The following is a 9,388-nucleotide window of genomic DNA, read 5'->3' on the forward strand; positions in this document are numbered from 1 at the left end:
CAGAATCTTCCAGTACCAATTATTTGTAACTTCTTAGCTTCATAAAGTACTATGGGGTATTCGCTCAGGTGGTGAACTGGCCCCACAGCTGCATTTGATAATTTACTGAAGGCTTCCCAAATACAAATGATTGAAAGAAATAGTAAGCTCTCAGTATTTATTAAGTTTAAGAACTGTTGAATGAATACAAGTATGCTAATTATTTTATTTTATGGGTAAAAGATATAACTAACAATCAGGATTATATGGTAACAAATTCACACATACAAGACAAACCAAGGCCAAGACCTGACTGACTGGGCTGGTAAAGATACAATGAGCTACTTTTAAATATAGACAGTTTATTACTTAAATATACAGTGCAAAGAAAAATGAGCCAAAGGTGCCAGCTCCCCAGACGCTTGCCCCACATTCCCTAAAAGACAACAAAGAAACAAAGGGGGCTGTGTGATGGTAATGCAAGTTTTGGGATACTCCATTACTGAACAGCCACATCTAGACTGCAGCTGAGTGCTTTTATGTTCTCCAGGTCTGTTCTAAGGGGCACAGGACAGAATGCCCCATACCTCATCAGAAACTGGTATGTGATGAGAAACTGCCTCATGACAGACTCCTAGAGGAGATAAGGAGGTGTGTGGGAGATGTCCTTGTAGTGGCTCCTTACAGCATTCCATCTCCTCATGTTCTGGGAGGTCATGAGGCATTTAACCAAGCCTCAGATTAACTGCAGTTCAAGCCTATGTGGAGACATGCAAGGGTGTCAGGCCACCATGGAGGAGCCATTCCCCTACAACTCCACTTTCCCTTCACATGTCCAGCTAGGAAGTCTTTCTGTAAACAGAGGCCACCAGTCGTGGGCACTCTAAAGACACAATGGACCTCCATCCAAAATTTGGTTCAGATGTCAAGACTGATGATACTACTAACACACCATGAGGATATTCAAAGATTTATTACTCACAGAAAAAGGTTTTATGGAGAGAGCAGGACAGGCTTCCAAAGCTGGTTTGAAAATGTCTTGAGAGAACAGGAAAGGAGACTGACTTGGATTTTTATTGCAGTTACAGGGTGGGGATGAAGTGAGCGTTGCAATGCACAGCCACACACAGTTCTGGAGACTAGTGAGTCCAAAATCTGCAGTGTGGGCTAGCAGCTTAGAAATGAAGGAGAGCCAGTGGTACAGTTTCTGTCCAAAGGCTGGCAATCTGGAGACCCAGAAGAGCTGATGGTACATTATGAAGTCTGAAGGTCGCCTGCTGGAGAATTCCCTCTTGCTTGGGGGAGGTTGTTCTTGTTCTATTCAGGCTTCAGCTGAGTAGATGAGGCCCACGTACATCATGGAGGGCAACCTATTTACACAGAGTTCACTGAGTTAAGTGTTAATCTCATCCAAAACACCCTCCAAGTTGACACATAAAATTAACCATCACAAATCTACCCCCAGCCCGGTCAACTCGGCACTTGTACACAACTCCTAAAGTCATACTTACTCTCCAAATGAAGACAGTAACAAGGTCATCTTTCCACCTAACATGATACAAGGATCCTGCGTACACCAAAAATGCACTAAGTCCTTCCCCAGAAGAGAAGGTAAAGTCCTTGAGTCAAGTTTACTCTTCTTCTTGATTATCCCGTAACTAAAATACTATGATGCAAAGTTAATAACAATACTTAAATACTATGATATAAAGTGAATACATCTTATGTTACATGATAAGGGGTTAACAGAGGGAAGGAAAGAAAGGTATTATACATACACAAACATATAACAAAAAAGGAGGAAATACTCAGGACAGTTACAGTCCTCATTTTTGTAACAGGTCATGTGGTAACAGCTGGTGTTCATAAATACCTTCTTCCTCTGTTCCATAATCCCTTTGCCTTCAACAAGCACAAGTGGTTATCGTTCTTTACCTGGAGGGGTGACCCAAACCTTCATTCTCGAAGGGTCTGGGCCATTACTAATCCTGCCTGGATTGGGTTGTTGTAGCTTTCTATTTACTTGAATCATGGGACATATAATACCAAGAGATACTCTAGGGCGTCTCCTGTATTGCAGACATGCTCTTCCTTACCTCTGTTATAGAATAGCAGCCCAATTTCCCCTTGGTAGTCAAGATCAATTACCCCGGCCAGCGCAGTAACTCTCTTCGTTGCCTACTGATTCAGAGGCGTAAGGAGCCCAAAATGGACAGGTTGCAGTCTTAACTTCTCGTTCAATGGAATCATTGTTGTGTCTGCTGGAGGAACTAAGACCTCTAGGCCAGCAGAGCATAATATGAGAACAGGAAGCAAAAATTTTGCTAATGGGTCACTAGAGGTACCATTTCCACCCCTTGATTCCCGGATCCATGAATCCTGGTTATGGGAAAAACAGCACCATATGTTAGATGTTGACTGAGAGCACATACAGCCTCCTGGAGAAGCTTGCCCAGCCCTACAAGGTATTATCACCTGCAAGGTATTACTCAATGTAACTGAGTCCTCTAAGGGCCATTCCATATTCCAAAGCTGGTCATTCCAAAGCAGCCAGCTGCTTTAAGATGGTGGAGACCATGGTAAACCAGTGAATTCCATGAGTGTGGGCCCACTGCTGCACTTCATTTGCAATGGAGTGAGTTCCTTGATCAGAAGCAATGCTATATAGAATACCATGATGGTGGAGAGGCATTCTGTAAGTCCATGGATAGTGGTTTTAGCAGAAGCACTAAGTGCAGGGAAGGCAAACCCTCATCCAGATTAAGTGTCTATTCCAGTAAGGACAAAATGCTTCCCCTTCCGTGCTGGGAGTGGTCCAGTGTAACCAACCTGCCACCAGGCTGATCACCCCGGGGAATGGTGCTGTAGAGGGGGCTCAGCGTTGGTCTCTGCTGCTGGCAAATGGGTTATTCGGTGGTGGCCGTAGCCAGGTCAGCTTTAATGAATGAAGTTCATGTTGCGGAGCCCCTGCACAACCCCCATTGCTGCCACCTTGGCCACTTTGTTCATGAGCCCATTGGGCGATGAGACGGGTGGCTGGGGAAAGAGGCTGACTGGTGTCCACAGAATGGGTCATCCTATCCACTTGATTATTAAAATCCTCCTCTGTTAAGGTCACGCTTTAGGGAGCATTCACATGGGATACAAATATCTTCATGGTTTTTGCCCATTCAGAGAGGTCTATCCACATACCTCTTCCCAAAATTTCCTTGTCACCTATTTTCCAATCATGTTCTTTCTAAGTGCCTGACCATGCAGCCAAACCATTGGCCACAGCCCATGAATCGATATGTAATCACATGTGTGGCCATTTCTTCTTCCAAGCAAAGTGAACAACCAGGAGTACTGCCCAAAGTTCTGCCCACTGGGAGGAATCTCCTTCACCACTGTCCTTCAGGAATGTCCCAGAGAGGGGCTGTAGTGCTGTAACTGTCCTCTTTAGGGTGGTGTCTGCATGTTGTGCAGAACCATCTATAAACCAGGCCCGAGACTTTTCTTCCTCTGTCAACTGATCGTAGGGAACTCCCCATGAGGCCATAGGTGCAGTCTCGGGGAGAGAAGGCAGTGTAGGAGGACTGGGGACTGTGGACGTTTGTGCCTTCAGGGCCTGCCCGGGCCCGATCAGGTATTATATGTACTAATTCCATTTGATGATGGAGTGTTGCTGTGTATGCCCAACTTGGCTTGGTGGGTCATTTCCACCGTGAAGGTGACTTCGTGGCCATAGTGAAGCGTTCAGTCTCTCTTAAGGCCTGGCAGCAAGCCAACAACTGTTTCTCAAAAAGAGAGTAGTTATCTGTGGATGATGGCAGGGCTTTACTCCAAAATCCTAAGAGCCTGTGCTGTAATTCACCTAGATGAGCCTGCCCAAAGCTCCAAACAGCATCCCGATCTGTCACTGACACTTCAAGCACTATTGAATCTGCTGGATGATATGGCTTAAATGGCAGAGCAGCCTGGACCTGTTGCAGAGCCTTCTCTTGGTTCTGGGCCCCACTCAAAACTAGTACCTTTTATGTGTCATTCAGAAAATGGCCCAGAGTAATACACCCAAATGAGGAATATGTTGCCTCCAAAATCCCAAGAGGCCCAAGAGGCATTGTGCCTCTTTTTGGTTGTAGGAGGGCAGAATACAACATCTTATCCTTCACCTTAGAAGGGATATCTCAACATGCCCCACCCCACTGGACCCCTAGAAATTTCACTGATGTAAAATGACCTTTAATTTTTGTCAGATTTATTTCCTACTTCATGGCACGTAAATGTCTTATCAATAAGCCTAGAGTAGTTGCTACTTCTTGCTCACTAGACCTAATCAGTACAATGTCATCAACATAATGGACCAATGTGATATCTTGTGGAAGAGAAAGGCAAACAAGATCATAGCTGACTAAATTATGACATACAGCTGAAGAGCTGATATAGGCCTGTGAAGGTGTACCTGTGAAGGTAGGACAGTGAAGGTATATTGCTGGCCTTTCCAGCTGAAAGCAAACTGCTTCTGGTGAAACTTATTGACAGGCATGGAGAAAAAGGCATTTGCCAGATCAATAGCTGTGTACCAGGTACCAAGGGATGTGTTAATTTGTTCAAACAATGAAACCACATCTGGTACAATAGCTACTATTGGAGTCACCACCTGGTTAAGCTTATGACAATTGACTGTCATTCTCCAAGATCCATACATCTTCTGCACAGGCCAAATAGGCAAGGCGAATAGAGTTGTGATGGGAATCACCACCCCTGCATCCTTCAAGTCACTGATGGTGGCACTAATCTCTGCAATCCCTCAGGAATGCAGTACCGCATTTAGTTTACTATTTTCCTAGGTAGAGGCAGTTCTAGTGGCTTCCACTTGGCTGTTCTCACCATATTAGCCCTCACACCACCGGTCAGGGAACCAATGTGGGGATTCTGCCAGCTGCTGAGTACAGTTGATTCTTGAACTACACAGGTTTGAACTGTAGGGTCCACTTACACATGGATTTTTTAAAAATAAATATACGAAAATATACATGTAGAACATTGTGTGCAAGGCTTGTATTGAAGTATTGAAGTGGATAACCTATCCTTACGTATGCATAAGGTGAGTGCTATTTAATATAAAATGAATAAAGTGTTAGTTTTCTTGCTCTTTTATAACTTTGCTTTCAAAGAATTTCATTATTGTATGATATTCCTCTCCCTCTCGTGATTGGAGAAACTGTGAATCAGCCTATTATCACAAGTGGTTTTTTTAAATTTATTTATATTTTATTTTATTTTTACTTTTGGCTGCGTTGGGTCTTCGTTGCTGCGCAGGGTCTTTCTCTAGTTGCGGCAAACGGGGGGCTACTTTTTGATGCGGTGTGCGGGCCTCTCATTGCGATGGCTTCTCTTGTTGCGGAGCATGGGCTCTAGGTCCGCGGGCTTCAGTAGCTGTGGATCGTGGGCTCTAAAGTGCAGGCTCAGTAGTTGTGGTGCACGGGCTTAGTTGCTCTGTGGCATGTGGGATCTTTCCGGACCAGGGCTCGAACCCGTGTCCCCAGCATTGGCAGGCGGATTCCCAACCTCTGCACCACCAGGAAAGTCCGGGGTTGTTTTTTTTTTTTTTAATATGACTATGTTCCCAATACTGTACTATGAACATAACTGAAATACTGAATGCCATCAAAATTTTATAACCATTCATTAGTGTATAGGCTAGGCTACCATAAAGCAATCATATTGCTGCTTCTTCATTATCAATGCATGAATCATTATACCTGTAAATAAATATGAATTCCTTTTTCACATTATGTTTTCATTTTTGATGTCTAGTGTTAGTAATACATATAACATCTACAGTGTTACAGTGTTTTGTATCATATAAGACAATATTAACGTAGGTACTGACAGACAGATGATTCATCTTGTAAACAGACGACATAAACTTAAGTATTGACAAATACAGTGCAGTACCGTAAATGTATTTTCTCTTCCTTATGATTTTCTTAACAACATTTTCTTTTCTCTAGCCTACTTTATTGTAAGAATACAGTATACAATACACATAACATACAAAATTGTGTTAATCGACTGTTTATTTTATTGGTAAGGCTTTTGGTCAACAGTAGGCTATTAGTAGTTAAGTTCTGGGGGAGTCCAAAGTTATACATGGATTTTCAACTGTGCGGTGAGTTGGCACCTCTAACCCCTGCATTGTTCAAGGATCAACTGTGTCTATTCTAATTATTCATTTTGGAACTGGGGAAGTAACCACAGTATGGGTTTGGGGGCCCACTGAACCCACTGTAAGACACACCTGCACTAAAATTCCATAGATCATCTGACCTCCATAAGCTCCTACTCTGACTGGTGGGCCACAGTGGCATTTCAAGTCTCCTGGAAACAGTGTCAGTTCAGGGCCAGTGTCCAGTAGTTCCTGAAAGGTCCGATTATTTTCTCCAATGTACAGTTACTCAGTTAAAAGACTATAGGTCTCTTTGGGGAAGGCTGGGAAAAAGATTAACAGTATAAATTTTTGGTAGTGTACCAGGGTCCTTCCTCAAGGAGTTCCAGTCTCCCCTTCATTCAGGGGTTTCTAGGCCTGTAAACTGGGAATTGATTGAAGGACCACAACTTTGTTTTTATGATTCAGACCAGACTTTTGTTCACTTGGCCTAGAACTTTTCTGCTTATACAAATCAAGTAAGAATTTGGTAGACTTCCTATCTATTTCACTGGTAGGAACACAATGATCAACTAGCCAATGCCATAGGTCTGCATGAGTCAGACTATTCTGATTACTGTTTTGACTCTGTTGTCCATTACAGCAACCATACCCACTTTGCCTTTGGTGGATGAGTGGCACCACTTGGCCCCTGACACCCATGGATCCAATTACTCCCATTGCATTTAGGTTTTCCAATGCAGTGACCGCAGTTCCTACTGTGATGTGTGGCCTAAAAAGAAAGTGCATTCACAAAGTTCTTCAGGGATACTGGGGCTGTCCTCACAAACTTATTTCTCACAGTATTGGTAAAAGGTATGGCTTCAGGACCCTCCCCAGTGTAGGTGAGTAGGTCATAAATGATTCTAACATTCCAGTCTCCCTAAACATTTGAATCCCTTCCTCTACATTAAACCAAAGCAGGTCCAGCATTTCCAGTTCACTCACTGTGGGCCACTTTTGGTCCATGTTTCAGCCAACAAACCAAACTAGAGCCCTTTCTAACTCCCTGAGATGCAACATTAAAAGCAGAATCTCTGCTTAGTGGACCCATATCAATAAATTTAGCCTAACACAACTATATGTTCCTTCCACCGTTATTGCATATTCCATGGATATTTTTAGTATCTATTCGTACACATGTTCCCCAGATTTCTGTCTGCATAACTTAGAAAACTCAAGTAGTTCTTTTGGAGTGTAGCACACCTCCTCATGGGTCACACTTTGTACCAGACCTTTAGGGGCCTGCTGGGACTTGTGTCTAGTTACAGGTCTAGAAGCAAAGAGCATTAGTGGGAGTGAGTCTTGAGGAGAATCAGCATTGTCTTGTATGACAGTTGCCTCCAGGGAGGCCATTATAGTTTCCTCAGGCTTTTGCCAGATAATGCCAGGGATTATCCTTCTCTCTTTACTCCTGGAAATAGAGTCATTAGGGCTTTTAAGTCTAATCGGATTAGAGAGCCAATTCCAAAACCCCAGAACTAATTCAGAAGATTCATGCTTAAGATTTTGTTCTTCTAGAACCACTCTTTACCAAAATCTGTGTGTACCATATATATATGGTAGGAGATTTATTAAAGGAATTGGCTCACAAGGTTATAGAAGCCAGTGAGTACAAAATTTGCAGTGTGGGCCATGAAGTTTTGCCAATTTTGCATTTCAGCAGTTGTTAAAGTTAATTCAGTACTTATGTTGTAGAAGCACAAAAGCCAGTCAGTGCCCCTTTATCTTTTTCTTGTATGAATTCACTTAGTAAATGTTGAATTTCCAACTGGGTCAGATTCTGGACGTTTGTTTCAGTTTTTTCTTCCTCCTATATCCACTTTTCATTTCTTCTTCTTCTCTCTCTTTCTCTCTCTCTGCATATACTATCTATTTATAACTTTCTTTTATCAGAGAGCCTCAAAATTGTATTATCAGGGTTAGGCAATATTTGCTTTTTAAGGTTTAAGGACCCTGAGCTTAAGTTGGGTTTGTATTAATATCTTGGTATGTTACAGGAGTATCGCTGGTGTTTTTCCATATTATCCTCAGGATCAGGAACTTTTTTGGTGACACATAGGCAGCAGCAGAAGCAAAAGCATTTTGTAGCATCCTAGTGATCCATCTGCTTTTAGGGTTGTGGACCACAAAAACTGAATTCTTCCAACAGCAACTGCTCTTCAAATAGTGACTGTTCTTCCTCCACACAGGTGACCACTTGACCAATCCATATATTGCATATATTGCTCATTCTATAGTCTTTCCCCTGAGTGCTTTATAGAAGGGGAACCAGTGCCTGATTGAGATACACAACTAATTGGTCACAGGGTAAAAGTCATTCCCCTGAGCCTAGTGTCAGTGACAGCTTATTCTGCATTTGAGACACACCATTCATTCTAAGACACCTGGGTCATAGATGGGTCTGGACCACGGCTACTTTAAAGAGGGCATCAATTCCATAAATTCAGTCCCTAAATACTAATTACTTATCAAAACTTTCAACTTATGTTGGTTAAATCTATAACAGAAACTTGGTAGAACTTAACAAATGCAACACAAAAAAAGGACAACTCAAAAGACAAGCCAGCCAGTTAGTAGCATCTAAAATTTTACACTTTCCATCAGACAGCAGAGCCAGTTAGCAAGCCAAGACAAGACAAAAAATACCCCCAGCTTCCCTGGTGGTGCAGTGGTTGAGAGTCCGCCTGCCGATGCAGGGGACACGGGTTCGTGCCCCAGTCCGGGAAGATCCCACATGCCGCGGAGTGGCTGGGCCCGTGAGCCATGGCCGCTGAGCCTGCGCGTCCGGAGCCTGTGCTCCGCAACGGGAGAGGCCACAACAGTGAGAGGACCATGTACCGCAAAAAAAAAAAAAAAAAAAAATATTCATTTGTCATAGTCCTCATTCCATCTTGAGATCCCCTGATATCCTAGTTAAGATGGGGGGTAAAATTTACATATAGTAAAACTTCAGTCTTTGTGTACTGTTGCATAGGTTTTGACAAATATCCAGAATCATGTATCCACAGCCACAGTACTGTATAGAATAGTTTCATCACCTAAAAATTCCCACGAGCAGCCTCACCTGCCCTCAACACTCGGCTACCACTAATCCTGTTTTCTCTCCCTATAGTGTTGCCTTTTTCCAGAATGTCATATAAATGGAATCATGCAATATGTACTCCCAATATTTTGATTAGCAAAACGTTTGGAAACGATTACTCTTGCTGATTCAGA

The 9,388-nt window shown here is 42.9% G+C and overlaps 1 pseudogene; it reads right to left on the reverse strand.

Moving 5' to 3' along the window:
- Positions 1–2,303: 2,303 nt before the first annotated feature.
- On the reverse strand, positions 2,304–7,525 carry LOC114905793 (annotated as a pseudogene).
- Positions 7,526–9,388: the final 1,863 nt, after the last annotated feature.

Source organism: Monodon monoceros, unplaced genomic scaffold, assembly GCF_005190385.1.
Source record: "Monodon monoceros isolate NGI ecotype Baffin Bay Population unplaced genomic scaffold, NGI_Narwhal_1 Super_Scaffold_22, whole genome shotgun sequence".
Classification (NCBI taxonomy): domain Eukaryota; kingdom Metazoa; phylum Chordata; class Mammalia; order Artiodactyla; family Monodontidae; genus Monodon; species Monodon monoceros.